The 16,036-nt window shown below is 39.8% G+C and overlaps 1 protein-coding gene across 18 annotated transcripts in view; it reads right to left on the bottom strand.

Moving 5' to 3' along the window:
• Positions 1 to 16,036, bottom strand: part of Dtna (dystrobrevin alpha) — a 363,615-nt gene that overhangs the window by 182,293 nt on the left and 165,286 nt on the right. For all 18 annotated transcript variants that reach the window (XM_036204660.1, XM_036204653.1, XM_036204648.1 and 15 more), the window contains one exon: positions 11,224 to 11,350. The gene's annotated coding sequence lies outside the window, so the exon portion shown is untranslated. The remainder of the gene's footprint in view (positions 1 to 11,223; positions 11,351 to 16,036) is intronic.

Below are 16,036 nucleotides of genomic sequence, written 5' to 3'. Positions count from 1 at the left end.
GTAACTTGTCACCTCAAGTACTTAGATGATGCTGCATCCCATGCCCACACCCTGCAGCTCCTACTATCCATTACCACAGGATCTCCACATGCATACATCCAACCTCTTGTGCAAGATTTGGCCTTTTGTTTTGTCTTATGTGTTAAGAGACAGGATCTCATGTAGACTAGGCTGTTGGGTCTCCTGTCTGTAGCTCCCATGAACTGGGATTGCAGACATACATCCCCACATGTGGCTGATTTGTCTTTGGTTATGTTGTTAATTTTTGCCCTGAAACTTCATTTTCCTCAATGTTATCTTCTGAAATGGGCGTTACATGTTTTTCTCTTTTAAAGAACCCTTTGTCTTTGCTTTTAACCTCATGATCTCTTTCCTAGCCCAGGTTTGTAAGCCAGTCGTTCACTCCAGGAATGGAATCGTGGGGTCACAATGAACCATTTTGTCAGTATGCTGAGATGACACACACACATGCTAATAGGAATGCCTTGGAGACAAAGCGTTTTAGGGACCCCAGATGAAGGGAAGGACATGTGACCTGATAGAAGCCGACTTTGCGTCTTCCTTGCTTTCAGATTCAGTCCTTTGCTTGTTGATTGCATAGACTTAAGTAAGCCATTTAACCTCTTGAGCACCCAATTCAGCATCCTCAAATCAATGCAGGATGATGTACTTAACAGACTGGAGCTGAGGGTTCGATGAGAAACCTGTGGAATGCACCTGGTGCATCTGTGCCTGGCACACAGCAACTGTAGCTCTTAATATTTTTGAGCAAAATTTCTCAACCCTGGCACTGTCAATGATCTGGACACTTCAAAGCATTGTTGGATATTTATCAGCACTCCACTCTATGCCCTCTAAATGCTTGTAGCTTTTCTGCCCCTAAGTTCAACAATAAAAACACCAACAGGTATTGCCTGAAGTTCCCTGAGGTGGGATTGCATGCAGTTTATGTCTCCCACCTGGAGTAGAGAGGGAAGGCCTCCAACACTGCCCAAGAATGAGTGGTAGATGGTTTTCTCCTCTCTCTCTCTCTCTCTCTCTCTCTCTCTCTCTCTCTCTCTCTCTCTGTATCAGAGTTCACACAAATAATTTTGTTATGAATAGGCAATGTTGTATAGCCATTTCATAGAAATTGGAACATTCTTTCATGAATACAGGAGAGATTCATTGGACTCATGAAGTAAATAAAACCAACGAAGTTCCTAAAACTTTTCAGCCTGGCAAAACCTCTCTCTTAGGCTGTAGATGTGATATCAACAGCTGGTGGGAGGGGACTCTTGGATTGGCAAGTTGTGCCAGGAGTGCCAGAGAGGTGCCTTTCATGGGTTGTTGCTTATGCTTGGATAGGTTTTGGGGGAGGCACTTACCTCTCAATCACATATGATTCTTAAGTAATCCCTTACCCAACTTCCCAGAAATAATCCCAGTAAACTCACCAGCTCACTAAGACTTGATAGAAATTCTATCTTTGTCTTGGTGTTTGTGACTCCTTGGGTGAAGATATGCTTGTTCACATCTATACAGGAAAATGTACACAGTGAGGAGCAGTTTCTTATTTAAAGAAAAATAGTATCCACTCCAAGAATGGAAAGGCTGGCCCTTGGCTGCTCTACCAATCTCGCCATGCCTATCCTGGAGAGGGGAACCTCTAAAGGTCAGAGGAGTGGACTCTGAGGGTCAAACTATGTCTCCAGGCTAACATTTCTTTGATATCTTATTTTTAGCCTTGAAAATGAATTGTCATTTTGATTTCAGCTCAATAGTTTATTTGTTACTGTTTTCGTAAAAGTATAACACTCTCAACCCTTAAAATGTAAGCCATCTAAAGAAGAGGTTTATTTCCTCCTGGGGCTTTGAAAGCCGCCATCTCCACGTACTACCCTAGACTGAAAATAATGGCTCTGACTTCCTCATGTCCACCATCACTCTTAGGTGTGTATGGCTGCTTCCTTACCACCTTTCTCTTCTTCCGTTTTCCTTGTTTCCTTCCACATTGCTTTTTAAAGCAATAGCTTTTTAATACAAAGCATTTAGACAGGGTAGAATACAGTCACTTTGCTACTGTGGATATTCTTTAAAAATCTACCAGATAAGAGAAGGACTTTATTATTGCAAGTTTTCTTTGTTTTTATGATCTGATGAGCTACTTCTGAGGGAGCTACTGCTTCACCTGCAGTTACAAACACCTGGCATGGCTGAGTGTAGACATAAGGCTAAGGTCACCCAGCTGAAAAGAACATCAGCATTTCAGTTATCCACTGATGCACTGGCGGACCCTGACATCCCTCTACTGGTTGCCTGGCAACCATAGATTATTGCAGATAGTATACATTAAGCATGACCTCTGGGTATGGGATACAAAAGGGATTCTGCATATTTTTATGAGAAGGCAATCACGAGCTGTCTAAAATGACTTTAGAAGCATCAAAATCTGAGGGCCTTCATATGCTTCAGAAGCCCTGGGTGCTTGCGGGTTACAGTCATGCACACTGTAGCCTTAGAGCTAGAGGATGGAGAAGTCCTGTCTACAACAGGGAAGAGTTCCTATTCAGACCTGAGTTACAGGAAGACATAAGTTCTCATTTATAGGTACCTTATTCATGTACCACGAGAAAAGACAAGAGAATCTGGGAGTGCACGGGAAAGCTTTTACATTAGGCTGTTTTAAACATTGTTCTTAATGTCTGAAAACTTTTCCTGAGAAAGCTTTCTTGGGAAAGGAAAGAACAAGGTGTGGGAATGCACCAGGGGCTGTAGGGGTGTGGGCTGTATCTTACATGTAGTGGTACCAGCAGCACAAAGAAAGTCTATGAATTAAATGTGTTGTAAGATGAAACACAGCCTAGTTAACTCATGAGAAGTCTGATGCATCCAGTTAAGAAGAATGTGACCTTATGTTGACTTCAGTGATGCTGTTGTCTCCAAATGGACCTTTTATGGATGTTACTTCCCTCAGAATTTCAACTTCAGAACAGAAGCCATGCAACCCTGGAGTTGCTTACATACTAAGAAGACATGGGATAATCAGAAACGTTTTCATAGAAAAAAGACAGCCCTCCTACTCATTTATGCAAATTCACTGAGAAAGATTCTGCAACTATTTATTTGAGTCCTCTGAAAACAAACAGACAGTTAAATCCATAGGCCAGTGTGAGAAAATTGTTAGAAATCCCCAGAACTGAGAATTGTACTATAGACATGCTTTATTCAACACATTTATGCATTCATTTAAGACTCAATTTGTTTTTATTTTACTTGCATGAGTGTTTTGCCTGCATGTATTTTTGTGCAGTGCATGTGTGCCTGGTGTCTGCTGAGGCTCTGGCCCAGAGCTGGAGTTGCCATGCTGGTGCTGAGAACTGAACCTGTGTCCCCTGTAAGAACAGTCAGTACTCTTAACTGCTGATCCAATGCTACATCCCTAGCCCTGCACACTCCTTTAACAAGTGCTGATGATATCATTAAATCCAGGGTAAATTTTACTTTCCATGTTTACAAATCTTCCACAATTAGTCATATGTATTTACTTTTACAAAGTTTCTTCTGGAGAAAGAGGAAAGATAGAAATCCTTGATGTTAAAGACTCTGGCCCAAGGGGTGGTTTTAGGGAAGTTAGTCCAAGTTCTTATCAGTCTACGGCTTCAGACAATGTCATTTACATACATATATGTATAGCAGAAGAGAAGGATTTTACACAAAGAGCTCTCAGAACCATACAGTGCTGCCCCTTAAAAGTCTTGTTAAACAGACAAGGTGTTAATTTTAACATCAACTTGAACGTATGTGTACTTGCTAATAAGAAAGTATTTGTAGGCTTATAAATAGCATAATCCTAGGTAATAAATAAAAGTGTCTACCATGCTTATTGGGCTTACAGGACTCAATGGGAAAGCTGATTTAGGGTGAGATTTTTCTATAGGAGAAAGAGAGCATCTTTATCAGAAATATGTCCTTGACAAGTTACTCAATTTACCAGAACCTTAGTTATTACATCAAAACAACAGCAGCGAATCAGAGGATCATTATGAAGATGAAAAGTTAGGAGGTTCATGGAGCATCTGCTTTGGTCTTGGCAGATGGCTGCAGTCCTCTCTGGGAGGTCTCCTTCACAGGATGAAGCTCTCCTCTTCCCTTACCAGGGCTAGATAAAACATGCTAATCAACTTTTTTGGCAATACACAAGCCCATCCCCAAATAAGAGACTTTTTCACTGTGGCAATAAACTAGAAAGCAAGATCACATTGACCTTGGCACAGGAGTGCCACAGAGACTGAAAAGAGCTGGCATTCACCTTTTATGTAAAACTAGGAAGAAAGACAGACAATATGAGCAATTAGAATATGATTCTGTGAATGATAGGAAGAAGGTTGCTTTTCTTTCTGTTGTCTACACTAGGCTCATTGTGATCTACTCATGATGGCTCAAGAGACTTGGAATTCACAGGTAAGATTGGCCAACTGTTGGCCCAAGAGGAATTCTCAACAGTCTCTGTGAAAGAGTAGCAGCCACAGCTCTTTAGGATCTTGATGTCTCAAGTCACTGAAGAGTGCATTTAGGTGAAGGGACATTTGGAGAGAAGTGCAGATGGGAGCAGAGTCTGTGCAGAAGAACCTGTGTGTAAAAGTGAAGGCTTGAAGAATACAGTTTAGAAAAGATGAAGATGTTCTTATCCTAGCAATGAAATGATCCACTGTTAGCCAGCAAAGGTCATGAGCTCCACAAAAGTCTACTGTGTCCACATAATGGTATTCTAAAGAACACAGGACATAGATACTGTTCTCTGGTTGATAGAGCAGCTGAGAGTGACCATAAGGCTGAAGTCAGGAGTCAGCAAGGGGGACTGGATCACGTCATCTATTATTCGTTAGCTACTAATTATGTGCTAGGAGTGATGTTCTGTTGTTTCATGGGTATGATTTCCTAGCTCCTAAAATGAAACAAATGCATCTCCTTAGGCACAAAAGTTTGATAACCTGACCAAAATTTCACATTTTTAAATGGCATAAAAGCAGCAGTGATATTTTTAAAATATTAACTTGAGGTTAAAGCATTGAAGAATAGAAATGATGAGACCTGAATGTGAATTAGAGAGCTGGTTTTGGTAGTTTTAAAAGGGAAATGGAGAAAAGACACTGGAAAGGGAATTTGTGTTTAATGCACAAAAATGTAAGAAGCAGGCACATGTAGTGGGTAGCCATCCCAGCATTGGCCTGGAAGTTCCAACCCCCATTGAGGCTTCGGTAACAGTCACACCCACAAGGCAGGGTTGAGGGAGGAAGCGGAAGACCTAGGATGAAGAGGAGAGGTCTCTCTTGGTTCAGGGGACCCTGGATGCTGGAGGTAGACCAAGCAGAGTTTTCCAGAGAACACCGTTGGACTGCGCCATACCTTTGTCAGACCCTACAACCTATCCCTTCATTTGTAAGTTACCCCACAAAATAAACCTCCGTTTTAACTATGTGGAGTGGCCTTAATAGTTTCATCAATATCTGGCGCCCAACGTGGGGCAAATTCCTTGTGATATTGGTGTACTGTAAAAATTGTATCATTTGCTGGGCAGTGGTGGTGCACGTCTGTAATCCCAGCACTCGGGAGGCAGAGGCAGGTGGATCTCTGGGAGTTCAAGGCCAGCCTGATCTACAGAGCTAGTCCAGGACAGGCTCCAAAGCTACAGAGAAACCCTGTCTCAAAAAACCAAAAAAAAAAAATATTGTATCATTTAAAAATCATAAACACATTGCTTTTGTGGTTTAAAACTATCTGTGGGTTATGCCACACAAGAGGAAGTGGACCATATGAAGTCCATAGGCTTAGAAGCCAGTATGTCTGGGTTTGGATGTTCGTATCCAGCTCACTGAAGCATGGCTAGCTTATTACATCTTTCTGGGCCCAGTATTTTCAAATTTAGCAAAGGAGAAAAGACTGCCTATAATATAAGGTGACCAAGCATGAAGTTGAATATATGACATGAATTGTCCAGTACTATTCTGTCTTCTTCATCAATCATCAGGTATTTATACAGAAACTACCTATAGTGTGCCACTTACCATGCTAGTTTATAGGGTTACAAAGGTAGATAAAGGATGATTTCTACCTTGAAATGCCACCTACCCACCCAAAGATCATAGTTTTCGCTTCAACATCATTACACTAAAGACTGTTAGAACATTTTCCTGAATTGATTTTGGAAACAGTGATTGAAAAATCTCCACTGAAAGTGGTTCATCAGTCTAAGAACTAGCATTTTTCCTTTCTTGCAGGACTTCACTATCACCTGGTTGACGCAGGTGATCTTTGATGAGGGGTGTTTCCCATCAGTCTCAGGAAATTGATGATGTCAGTAATGATATTTTTGGAGCCTTCTCTCATGTGCGAGTACCCATCATCTTAATTTATTCCATTGCCCAGTTGTGTTCTCCTGGCCAGTTCTTTACACTCACATATTATATAACAGTTATATAATATCTTGTATATTATATAATAACATCATATTTTAGTGAATGTATTTTCTTTCCCAGTTGATTTTTTTAATTAACTATATAAAGTCTCATTTCTATAATCTGGAGATAAATGCTTGTGATTAGAATTTTCAGTATTGTACCAAACTAAAGAAAAGATTTGTTTTGGGAATATCAGGTATTACTACCTTTTAAGCCACAAAAATTTGCTCAGCCCTGTGCCTTTCAGCCTCAGGAGCATGAAAGGGTTCAAGCACTTCTGTTCTGTCCATGATGACATTGTCTGAAAGGATTCTAAATTAGAGAGTTCCAAGTCAACATTAGCATTGGTTGAATAGATGAAAAATACTGGTAGCAGGGACAGTATGTCCTTTTGAGGATAAGCACAGTACATTGAAATGGAGAAATGAGCAGTTGCGATACCCTCTAAGATAAGACAGAAAAAGAAAATGTATACATAAATAAATGGGGAGGAAATGAGAACAGCAAGGTCTTTACATTTCACAAAACAAAGTGAGGCCCTGAATTGATCAAATGAGCAGATGCTTTAATACCATAAGAGCAGCTAGGATAGTGGGGATGGGGAGGATGATTTACCTTTTAAACAAGACAGATACTGGCTCCTGACCATTTTGATTTTCAACATATTCAGTATTTATTATAGAAAGTCCAAAGTGTTCAGATCATAAAAATTCTTAAGGCAGCAAACAATCATTGTTAAGAGGGAGAAGTCAGATTCAACTTATAGATGAAAATCTATGAATAAATGAACATGAAGCTGTAGTTTTAGATGAGGCTGTGCCCCTCAGAGACATTCTTACATCAAATATAATGATGCTTATGATATTTAAACATAAAAGAAATAAAAATCATATTTAGAGTATACTTAAAGAATTTTTAAACAATCTTTCCATTAGTTTGGAATGGAAAATGGGAAAGGTGACAACATTTCTTTTTAATAGTAACAAATTCATGCGATATCATATAACTTAGAATATGGTTTTAAATATATTAAGTTGTTTTTTTTTCATTGTCCCTGCTCCCATTCTTCAAGACAAGATAAAACACAGCTTAGGAAAGGTCTCAGTAGAAGATGTAAAATGTACAATCAATTTGTAAGACAGAATAATAAGAGCATAAACAACTCAACTCGAAAGTGGGCCAGAGATCCAAATGGTCTCCTTGTGGAAGATACCCTACAGATGGCAAGTGGGCACATGCATGGATGTTCCCTATCGTCTGCCATTAGAGACTTGCTAATTAAAACCAAAGCTTCACAACAGCCACTGGAATGACCAAGATCCAAAACACTGACAGCAACAAATGCTCCCGCGAGAAGGAAGCATCAGGGTATGTGTTGACTGCTGGTAGATATGCACAACCTCTCACTACGCTAAACATATGCTTTTGCAGCCCAGTCATCTTGTTTCCTTGTTCTTTGTCCAAATGAAATGAAATGCCATGATCACACAAAATCCTGCACATAGAGGTTTAACTTAACTTTACTTGTAATTGTGAATAGGATGCATACAATGTGGTACATCCAAGCAGTGAAGCATTATGTGGTACATCCAAGCAGTGACGCTTTGTTGAAACGAAGCAAGTCTTCAAGACATGAAAATATAGGAAGAAACTTAAATGCTTGTCACTGAGTGAAGTAGGGCAATCTGAAAAGATTGTGCACCCTATGATTCTAACATGACAATTAAGAAACTGCAAAACTCTGGGTCTATTAAAAATACCAATGGGTCTAGCATGGAGGGAAGATTTTTAGGGCACTAAAAAGTAAGTGATCCAGCAATGATCACATTTCTGTCAAAATTTATAATGTCCATTAATGCACAGAATTATATGTGGTGGTGAGTCAATGTTGATCAATTGATTGTAATAAACATCTTACCATAGTGGTGGGTATTGATAGCTGGGGAGGCCATGCATGTGTGGGGTTGTGCAGGATACAGGAAAAGCCTGTTCCCTCTTCTCAGTTTTGCTAACCACAAATTGCTCTAAAATAGCAATTATTTCCCTTTAAAAAGGAATGATTCATAACCACAGGATACAATGTATGATTCTATTGATGAATACACAAGACAGCCAGTGGTGATGCAAACTAGGATTTGGTTTCTGCTGAGAGAACAGACTGGAAGAGGCTGTGAGTTGCTCTTTTGGGGATATTAGCAATGTCCATTTCTTTTTTCTTTTCTTTTTTTTTTTTTTTTTTTTTTGGTTTTTCAAGACAGGGTTTCTCTGTGTAGCCTTGCGCCTTTCCTGGAACCCACTTGGTAGCGCAGGCTGGCCTTGAACTCAGAGAGATCTGCCTGGCTCTGCCTCACAAGTGCTGGGATTAAAGGCGTGCACTACCGCCGCCGCCGCTGCCACCACCACCACCACCACCACCCGGCCGTCTATTTCTTTATTTGTTGATAATAAGCACCTTGTGAATATTGATAGGGGCTTATGCTTTTGGTATCATTTTTGAGTCTATAATGTATCTCAGTATTTTAATATAAAGCCTGTGTAAGTTAATGGAAAAAAACCCTACCTATACCTTTAAATTTAATTTCCTGGGAATCACTTGTTTTCTTGAGGTTGGGGGGAGAAGCAAGTTACTTCTCTAACATTTTCTTCCAATAATTTATAAAGAATTAATAAAACATAGGTGGATCAGTTAGAACTTAGCCAAGAAAAGAAAATTAAGTACTTAAAATAGAATTCAATCTACAGAAATGGTTCCACAAAGGCTGGAAGAATTGGAAACTAGCTCCCTTTCTATTGCTGTGGGAGACACTATGAGCAAGATAACTTATAAAAGCAAGTCTTTACTAGTGGGGCTCATGGTACCAGAGGGTTAGAGTCTGTGATCACCATGGTGGGGAGCATGGCAGCAGGCAAGCAGGAGTGTTGCTGGAGCAACAGCTGAGATTTTACATGTTGAGATGAAAATCAAGAGGCCAAGAAAGCATCTGGGAAGGTGTGGGATTTTGGAACCTCCAGGGCTGCCTCAAGTGACAGTGACATACATTCTCCAATACGCCAAAGCTCCTAATCCTTCCCAACCAGTTCCATCAACTAGGGGTCGAACATTCAAATGCACGCGCTTATGGAGGCCATTCCCATTCAAACCACCACAGCTGGGGATTGTGAAGAAACCTTAAGGTATTTAAGTAGTTCTAAGAAGCCACAGACACTGACATTCAGAGTTCTTAAGGACAAAGGAAGAGGTGATGTCATTGGAAGTCTGGGTTAAAAGTCACAGGATGGGTTGGTGGGCTGGGGAGCTGGAGGCAATGACTGGAATAAAATATAACCCAACAGGGATCAGTCCCCAGTGTAGCTAGAGCTGGGCAAAACCAGTAACGGCCCTGAAGATAAAGACATCACAGACAAGAACTCAGAAACATACTTCTCCCTTTCCTTTTCTTTTCTAGAGTAATGGCTACATGAGCCCAGTTGATTTACTAAGACTTTTGAAATCTACTCAGTTTAGCTCTTGGGAATTACAGCAAACAAATCTCTTGAAAATAAAGGAAATCATTACTTTAGTTCTACATTCAATCTCACTAAAGAGAATTTATACACACTTAAGATTACGAGAGAATCTCTTGTTTCCCTTTTGAACTTAATCAAAATAATAAAGGGTATCTTGGTGTTCTGACAGCAGTCATTTCCCCGTACACATGATTTTGATCCTTTATTTCATTTACTTAAAGTGGATGATGAATCTAAATCTGAATTTTAATCAAAGTTGTTTTCAAACATGTAATAATGTCATGTTGACTTGTATTGTATCCTCACTGCTTTAAAATGATGCAGCAGTTCTCACTTGCATCATTTTTAATGTAGAAGGGAAGCACGGCACCTGCTGGATTAGACTTAACCATGATAGGTGCTCTGCCAGCTGCGTAATTTAGTTAAGAACTGAACATGACTCCATTCTGACGTTCTGGGCATGGCCATTCTTTAAGGAAGATAATAAAAGAAATAAGACTACTTTGAAAGCTGCTCTTAGGATGAAGTGGGAATTCTCCATATGACTGCCACTCAGCTTCTTCCTTTTCCTCATTCTGCCCAAGGGTAACAACAGCGGATTTCACGAACATTCTATACAACCAATTTGAGATCTTTATCTTTTGTACCATTAAAGGGTAAGTACATTTGATAATTCAACATTGATCTGTTTATTTATTTTATAGCCTGGTAAAACAAAGCTCAGTGTGTGTGTGTGTGTGTGTGTGTGTGTGTGTCTGTCTGTGTGTGCATGTCCTGTTTATGTTTCATTGTACATTACATTGTAAGATTTAGTGTACCTGACCTTTATTGTTTCTCATTTTTAATTTAGAGAATATAAAATCCCCGAACAGGAAGCTTTGGGAATTAGTTATTGACATACTAGGAAGCCAACATCATCACCATCATCCTTCCTTTTGGTTTATGCCATTAAAATCTGGTTTTCTGTTACCTCATTTGGACTTACTACTATGATATTAAATGTATTTCTATATTTAAAAATATTAGGCAACTTTTGGAATAGAATAAAGGATTGTGGATTATTCCTCCAATATAACCACCTATCACATAGTGGTTCCGATAGTTTCTGTTATTAGGAAGCAGAAGTGAACAAATGAAGTCTATAACTGGGGAGTCACTGGAAGTACAGAACTGAACCAAAAATGTTGATACTATTTAACTCCAGTTTTTATGCAAGGAAGAAAAGCACAGAGATTAGATTAATGTCCATCTTGAATTTTTTGTCTTAAGCACTCACCTAAAATTCAATGGAGAAACAGCATGGACTTCCCAGAACCATCTATTTTGTTTTCTTTGAAATAGCAGTTGATTGTGGCATTTGAAGACTTCTCAAGGGCTCCCCAGGGCTTATAAATCCTGTTTATCTGTAATAAAAAACAAACAAACAAACCCTGCTTTGAGCCATTTACACTAATCTGTTTATTACAGAAACAGGGGCCTGAGTTGGAAGTTCTAGAATATATTGTCTCCTACAAATCCTCCTACACTATTCACAACTTGGAATACCATACTCAGAAACTCAGCTTTCATTAACCAAGACAAATGCACTTTTATTCCAGAAGTTCTTTGACAGATGAGGATGGCCAGGCCTGGAGGCATGAAGTCACCATGCAGGATGTAGCAAGCAGCTGGTTAGCAACGTCTCTGAGTTCTTAATATAGCCCTTTATTTTCAGTTGATTAAGAATGAGAAATGAGAGAACATGGATTCTTCTGTTTTCTGAATAGGCAATTTTCTAGAATATTGCACCATCATAATTTCTACTAAAGCCGAGGAAATTACTGTGGAGGTCAGATGCCTCAGATCAACATGTTCTCTGAGAGAGTAAACTTGAGCAGTTTTAAATAGATATCCCACAGGAGCTGATGATCGCAAAGGCAGCCTAAAGTTACTTAATAGTCCATATGGTGATTGTGATATGGAATAATAACATAAATAATAAACAGTTCACATCTCTTAAAAGCGAATGTTTTTCAAAGATTTTGCCTGCTGAGAGAACTTATAATTAAGTGACAGGGGCACTCGGTGTTGTCGAAGGTTCCCTGACCCTTGCCGTGACAGTGACCCAGGTACATTACATGCATCTCCATCAATATCTCTTTCCAATACGTTTTTCCACCTCATCTCCTGTATAGCTCTCTTCTCCCTGCCTGTGGCTGGCATTGTTATTCCAGGGGCCCGATGACTGGAGCAGCAGAAATCTGAAGCTCCGCCATTCATGTACTGAGATAAAGCGAGGGGTGAGGAGAAGGGCAGAAGTTGACTAATGAGAGTGGAGATGGGACGGGAAGGGAAGAAAGGACCCCAGAGGATGCTGGGTACCCTCTGCCCCCAGTGCCAACCCTGTACTTCCCTCTTCAACTTTCTGTCTCATGGGCTCTCTAAAATGACCACCATAGTGATTTGAGCTTCAGGCCTGGCTCCAGATGTCTTTTGAATTTGGATCCACATTGAAAACTGTCTAAACATAATCCCTCTTTCCTCTAATCTGAACTCTCAGCTTCGCTTATTACTTAAGATTTATTAGCAGAAGATAACTCTTCATAGTGCAGTTAACCCTGTGTTCATTAGAGTCCACCATCTCCACCTTGTATTACGTTCTAGGTACACACAATCTGGCATTATTTGAATTAAATGTGCTACTATGGTTGAATTACTTTTTTTTTGTTTGTTTTGTTTTCTTAAAGTACATGTTATACTATTTTTTGAAAATAAGTATTCTGAGAGACTAATAATTTCCCTGCATTTAGAAATTAGCTACATATTAAAATATCATCCCCAATCTCATTAATATTGCTCCAAACCACAGGATGAGGAAATAAATGGGAACTTATAACACAATCTTGTATTTTCTATATAATCACATACTTCATATTTATATGCATACGTAGGTAAGTTTGCACATAGCTGTGACTGACAGCATAGAATCACTGGTGACTTCTTAGACCCTGTTTCCGACTGGTTCTCCCTTCCCTGTCAGTCTTTGAGCCCTTTGCATTTTTGTTCCTTTTCTACTTTGGTCCCTGGTCACTCTGATTGCAGCCGACTCAGGAGACCAGGCGGCATACCACATAGAGTCACTGTGCTGAAGTATCTCACAGGCGGCTTACCTTGATAAGACTCAGAGCTTTAATAAAAATTCTACCTTGGTGATAAACTGATTGTTGGATGGCTTTAGTGTTTCTTTTCCACCAAGAAGTGGCCCTGCTTCAGCCTGTATCTCAGGGGCAGTGATTAAACACCACTGTCTAACACAGAGGTAGATCCATGTCTACTATCACTGACTTCTGGTCCCTGTGGCACGCCCAGCGTGTACAGAACTGAATGCAGACAATTCTTTTTACTCTTGAACCTGAGAGTGGTTGCCTCCCAGATGACTGTGAATTAAAGTCATCAATCCTCTTCTCTGGTATGCTGCAGCTTACAGGACATTGAAAAAAAACATTCCTACATGAACAGTAGGTGGAAATAGAAAATGATAACTTCCTCTCTTTTTATTTTTATTTAAATTATAGGTCAGCTAACTTAAATTCTAGGTTGCCTAACTCAGAAACTCAGAATTTCTAGTGTGAGTAAAGTTAAAATTTAGTGTTTGGACATCGAATAAAAATACTATCTCTTGGGCTGGAGAGATGGGGCAGAAGTTGAGAGCACTTACTGGTCATGTTAATGTCCTGAGTTTCATTCCCAGCATCCACAGCAGGCAACTCATAACTACCTGTAATTCAAGTTCCAGGGTATCCTATACCCTCTTCTGATCTCCACAGGCAACTATACACATGTGGTGTACATACATGTACTCAGGCACACACACACACACACACACACACACACACACACACACACATGAAATAAAATAAATACTGTCTTTTTATCTAGCTCTCCAGGAAATTTTTAGCCAGGGTTCATGTTGAAATTAGAAGTCAGTATCTTCCCACAGCCTGCCACAAGAGAAATAGGAGTTTTGTTGACTTTTGATGCCCTGCCTTAGTCATATGGTATTAAAGAAAGCTGAAGCAGGCAAATTTTTGCTTACTAAGAGAAGTATCTCAAATTCAAGCATGGCATGTATAATTTGAATAGGTCATTTAAAAGAAAACACAGAGATATGGTGTTAATGCAAACAGGGGTTTCATTGTCCTTTTAAGTGGTGGATATGGCAAGTGACATGAGTTCATTATACAAAATTGGAACAAGTGTTCCCCTCCTACCTTAGTAGGACATAGACAAACATGAGATGGAGCCACGTTACTCATGACCATGCCCTGTTGAGCTGTCTAGTTAAAATCATACTCTTGCTCTTTATCTCTGAATGTCCCCCTGTGTAGCATGCCGTTTGTCTGATGCACTATTTATTCACTGTCTCTTCACAGTAAAGATAAGATTGACAAAGGCAGGAAATTTGCTCAACACAACGAGGAGTCTGTCAAATGGACCTCTGTAGATGCTTTAGAACAGAAGGCGATGTTGGTGCTTAGAGATACGTGGGTATCGTTTCTGTCTCAAGTACTTGCTTTGTTGCCTCAGAGCTCAGCTCGTGAGCCAGGAAGGTCTTGGCTGTCAGCAAATACTTCATGTTATTGGCAGAGGCCTTTGACTTCAAGCTCCTAGAAGAAGGGTGGTGGCCGGGATAACTCAGATCTGGTCGGCCATTGTGGAAGGGCAACTCACAGGGCAGGTGGACCTCACTGTGGGGGTTCTACTTGCTGACCAAAGCATTACAGGAACTGGCCGTGGCTGCCTGGAGGCAGATATGGCTTCGTCTCATTTCTGTGACATTTTTATGTCCTCGACAGATAAATAGGGAACTTAAATGAATTTCTGAGGCAGGAACATTTTACGTCTTTGATTTCTTTCTGTCAAAACATCTCATGACAGCAGAAGTACACAAAGAATGCACCATTTGGATGAAATACCTGTTGTAAGGAGTGGGCATGTATGTCGTCAATGCAGGAGATTTTATAACTTAATGCCAGAGTTCTACTGACATGCAGGAACTCTTTTTTTTTTTTTTTTTTTTTTTTTTTTTTGAGACAGAGTTTCTCTGTGTAGCTTTGGAGCCTTTCCTGGAACTAACTCTATAGCCCAAATTAGCCTCAAATTCACAGAGTTCCACCTGCCTCTGCCTCCCAAGTGCTAGGATTAACGGCTGCAGGAACTCTTAAAAACCATGATGGCTTGCCTGTCCACATCCATTCAGCTAGTATTCTGTTAGCTGATTTAAAGGTTCTAAGAAGGGAGCAGTAGATTATAAAGGAATTTTAAGCTGTTTCCTGGACTGTACCTATCCCCTGCCATATCTCCTATGTGTTCCTCTCTGTTGCCTGCTGCATTTGAAAGGGCATCACCCTTACGTGACACATTCTCTATACCATTCCTGGGCAACTTCTGCAGAGGTGGGCAGTTGCTAAGAACTCACCTAAGTGTTCATACAGATCTGCCTTCATAAAAACGAAAAACGTAAAAATATTAGCCAACAATTAATTGAAAAACTGAATTAATTTAAAAATGGAACACAAGGTGGCAGACGACATATAGAATTAAAACCACAGCAAATTTTCTTTATAAAAAGATGGAAATACAATGAATTTTGAAAATGGTAACACATTTACTCTCCAAGACATACTTATGAAGAGTTTGTACATTTACTTCCTTTTCCCCACACATCTGGCATATACATATGTGGACATGTATAACTATAGCTACAAATGTGTATATACACATACATGTAAAACACATGTTTCTGTCACATTGAGGGATTATAATACATGTAAAATAAAAACAGGGTAGAAGGCACTCCCTCGTTTTACTGTGATAATAGTGCTTTTTGTAATAGGAAACTTCTGGAGTCCAAAACTTATGTATCCCCAAACATCAAAACACCAGAAAAAATAGGGGCCATTTTCTCCAAAAACATGGATAAAGACACCAATTACCTCATTTTGTATTCTTTAAAATAGACTTACTTATCTATTTATTTGTATGCGTTTGTGTGAGTTGTGTGTAGGTGCATGCATGGGAGGGTCCCATGTGTTTACTTGAGGGTGTGG

This window comes from Onychomys torridus, chromosome 13 (genome assembly GCF_903995425.1).
Source record: "Onychomys torridus chromosome 13, mOncTor1.1, whole genome shotgun sequence".
In the NCBI taxonomy this organism is placed as follows: Eukaryota; Metazoa; Chordata; class Mammalia; order Rodentia; family Cricetidae; genus Onychomys; species Onychomys torridus.
Note: the sequence above shows the minus strand (reverse complement) of the source record. Positions and strands in the feature narration are given on the sequence as shown.